The 4164-nt window shown below is 36.1% G+C and overlaps 1 non-coding gene across 1 annotated transcript; it reads right to left on the bottom strand.

Moving 5' to 3' along the window:
* Positions 1-3447: 3447 nt before the first annotated feature.
* On the bottom strand, positions 3448-3519 carry TRNAK-UUU (transfer RNA lysine (anticodon UUU)). The gene has a single exon. It is a non-coding gene; the product is annotated as a tRNA-Lys (tRNA).
* Positions 3520-4164: the final 645 nt, after the last annotated feature.

Here is a 4164-nt window from a genome sequence, read left to right as displayed (position 1 = left end):
TGGCTGATGTTCCAATAAATGGACTATTTGAACTTGCTTTATAAATAAGAAAGTGGTATCATACAATATATGTCATAATGATTTTTATAAAGTTCCTTTAAGCAAGGAAGTATATGGAATTATAATTTTGCTGAAGAGTTTGGTCTTTTGTTTCTATCGGGTTGCAATATCTGGAAGGGTACTGTGCATTTTCACTTGGCAGATGAAGGAATTTTATATGCATATACACACATGCTAAAAACCCATGCCAAAGTTAGAAAAGATGAAACAGGATGCCTTTACAAATTGCAGGGGCAACTACAGAAATACAAAAAAAGAGGCTGTCTGTCCTAGCACCATCATCATCAGGGGCTACATGGTCAACTCAAATATCCATTGGCAAATGACCAAAAAAAAGGTATCCAGCTTCTGTCTAAGAAAAAATAAGAAACCTCCAGGGCTTCCCTGGTGGCGCGGTGGTTGAGAGTCTGCCTGCCGATGCAGGGGACACGGGTTTGTGCCCCGGTCCGGGAGGATCCCACATGCCGCGGAGCGGCTGGGCCCGTGAGCCATGGCCGCTGAGCCTGCGCGTCCGGAGCCTGTGCTCCGCAACGGCAGAGGCCACAACAGTGAGAGGCCCGCGTACAGCAAAAAAAAAAAACCTCCAGGAGAACTATCCCAAAAAGCAGCAGAATATGCTCGCAAAAATTCAAGGATAAAACAACAGATTTGAGCAAGAAGAAAACAGAGTAAAACTCTAGGTGAAGGCCCGAAGAAGGCAGCTTTATTCCCCAGGAAATTCACATAAATAAGCTTCTAGAAAACACCTTTTTCTTCTTTTTTCCCTCCCCAAACAAACCAGTTTAAAATAAATGTATGGAGCTTAAAGTGCTAACATTTCAACTTCTGCTTATTGAGATTTAAGTGGATTTTCATGAGTAAAATATATTAAATAGCCAAACCTTTGCAATATCTACTTGACATTACAGTTTAATTTTCAGAAGATAAGGGCAAACAGCAATTCCAGTCTGCAGAATCAGTAGGATAAAATCACCACTGAGAAAATTATATGTGCAGTAGCTTTTTGTAACATGTCTCTAAAACATTAGAGACTAGAAATTAGGAGATCTGGAGATGGAAAAAGAAAACATTAAATTGAGAAAAAATTTCATTTGCACAAAAGCTACTAATGCACATAAACAAGAATCTTTAAAATGTCATTCTGGTAGATTTTAACACTGAGGATATATTATTCACTTTAAAAACACTCTGCAACTGGAGGATATGCTATTTAAAGAATTAAGGGATTTATGTATAATTCTTTTCACTTCTCTGTCACTAATTTGCTGAAGGACCTTGAGAGCAAGTCTCTTAAATGCTCCAAATCTCAGTTTCTTTCTCATTTTCAAAAGATAAAAGAATTCTACAAATCTGGGGCCTTAGATAAACAATTAGTATATGGTAGATAAAAGATAGTCACAGAATCTTTGTTTTTCCTCCCACTGAGAGGTGGAGCCAAATTCCCTTCCAGTTGAATGTTAGCTGGCCTTAGGAATTGCTTAGTGAGGAGGCCTCATATAGCCACGTGGTCACAGGGAGAGCAGACAGCCAGCCAACTCCCATGTGTTCCAGCCATCCCAGGCCACCTGCTAGATATGTGACTGAAGCAAACTTCAGATGCCTCTGGCCCAGCTACCATTCGACTGTAATCACAGGAGATCCCAAGCAAGAACTGCCCAGCTGATCCAGTCATCCAAGAAATGTGAGGAAGAATAATAAATTGTTTGAAGCTACTAAGTTTTGATGTATTCTCTTACATAGCAATAGATAACTGGAAAAGCACAAAAGCTATGCAGAACTCTGGTTTCCTAGAGTAGGTTTCACAGCTAGGTTCTGTAAAACTCTAGAGTACTATGAGATGTTGCTAAAGGGTTCTACAATAGACAGCAATTTTTTTTGAACAAGCATAATTTTTGAGCTTTGAAACTGCAATGCTTGTGCTCACAGTGATGGACAGTGACCATGCAGTTCTGTTATGAATTTCATTATTGACCCCATATGGAAGCAAACGGTAGAGCTGTGTATTTGGTTGATTCCATTCTCCATTTTGTCATGAAAGGCTGTTGACAATTAGTGTTTTCTGTACTGCAAGAAGGGGATGATGTTAGGTTGATGATAATAACCTCTCCTTCCCAAATTATTTTCCTCAATTTCCTGTTATACATAACTGCCAGATTTATGGGCACGAACAAGCTCTATTAGTATAATGGAATTAGCAGGGAAATTTTCATTATAAAGAAAAAATTATGACACACTCAGCTTTATTGGCCTCTTTTGTTGTTGCAAGACATTGCAATACATGACTTGTATAGATTAGAAATTAATTGTAATGGGACAATTTTTAACTTTTTTGCAATTTTTTCATTTAGTTATTTTTGTGTCTTTCTATTTTATATTTTGTTAATATTTTCTAATTTACCAACATTTCTGAAGATCCAGTGTGGTTATTTTTGATGGTAAGGTATATAGGGGTAGAGGAGAATTTTAGATCTGTCCTAACAGAAAAATTCTGATAAAGTTCATGATGAAGAAATTGAAGATTCCAATCACAAACTGTATAAGCCAGCTTATTGATGACAAGTCACATGATGTTGAAAAGATTTTGTGTAATCAACTAAAAACCAATGGCTTCTCCATATATGTTGAGTTGTCCACAGGTTTCATCAGTAAATGTCATATTTTAGCATTTGCAAGATTTGAAAATGATTGTGAAATTCATAAATTTTTTCTGTTGCAAAAAGCTGACCCCCAAAAGAAAACATCAAATATTTTTCTCTTAATTTTTGGAAATGTGTCTTGGAGAAAATGACTTGGTATCTGTACTGATGGTACTCTGTCAGAGATTTTTGTCTGTCTTAGGAAAAAAGAAAATACTGAATGTGATCATAACATACTATTTTTGTCACATCAGAAAGGTGCTAGTGTCAAAGAGTCTTGGAAATGGAAGGATAGAAGTTCTGGATAATGGTCCAAAAAATGGTTAGTTTTAGTAAACAAAAAATATTTCACTTAAGAATATTCTAGGAAACTGTGTGAAGGCTTTTCATCAGGATGTCTTAACTGAAAGGATAACTGCAGAAGTGCTATCAAGAAATTTTGCTGAAATGCTTTGAAGATGAAGCATGGCTACACAACCCTGGTCTGCAGAACTTGGTGGGCACTTTGCATCATAGGAACCAGTTGTACATATCTCAGCAAGGTCCTGGAGAAGATGTTTTGAATTCAAGTGATGCAATTCTTGGATATCAAAGGAAATGGAATATTCGTAAAGATTATTTTGCAAAAAAAATCATAAAATGTTTCATTTGCTACTTGGGCCTGAGAGTAAGGAAAAAGATCAGCAAGTTTCAAATCCTATTGAAAACTCTTTTTCTTTTTGGCCACATCCCTTGGCTTGCGGGATCTTAGTTCCCCAACCAGGGATTGAACCTGGGCCACAGCAGTAAAAGTGCCGAGTCCTAACCACTGGACCACCAGGGAACTCCCCAAGAACTCTTGAGAATACGGTAAACTGTACTGAACAGTCTTTATGTATGACTGTGTGAAGGAATCTATCTTTGAACAGTCTTCTCAGCCACAGAATGTGAATTTGAGAGACAAGGAAGAACTTAATGAGCTACATCTGATCATATACTGAAGAGAAATTGACTGATCTCTAGAAAAGTTCTGGATTTCTGAAAACAAAACAAAATAAAACAAAAGTATCCTGCCATTATAAGAAAGCAATGAACATTTTGCTGTACTTTTCAATTTCTTACATATGTGTGTAAGCTTTTTCTTGTTGATCAAACATCAAGAGCAAGGGTAGAAACTGTCTCATTTTTGTTGAAAATGTTAGCTCTGGTTATTTATATAATTTTAAATAATAAAGTGAGAATTTTGGCAGCAAAACACAAAACAAAGCAAAAAAAAGCCATAAGTTTTGGATTAAAGAGGTAAAATTTTACTTTTTCACAGTTATTTCAAATATTATATTTATATCATATGTAGACACATGAATAAGATCAAATAATCAACTCATGCATATATTTTGATAATTCTAAGCCTATATCTGAGTCTTATATCACTGATTAGAAAATATACTTTTAAAATTTATATAAAATTTGTGTCATATGCTGTATATTC

The sequence above is a fragment of the Physeter macrocephalus genome, chromosome 1, assembly GCF_002837175.3.
Source record: "Physeter macrocephalus isolate SW-GA chromosome 1, ASM283717v5, whole genome shotgun sequence".
In the NCBI taxonomy this organism is placed as follows: domain Eukaryota; kingdom Metazoa; phylum Chordata; class Mammalia; order Artiodactyla; family Physeteridae; genus Physeter; species Physeter macrocephalus.
Note: the sequence above shows the minus strand (reverse complement) of the source record. Positions and strands in the feature narration are given on the sequence as shown.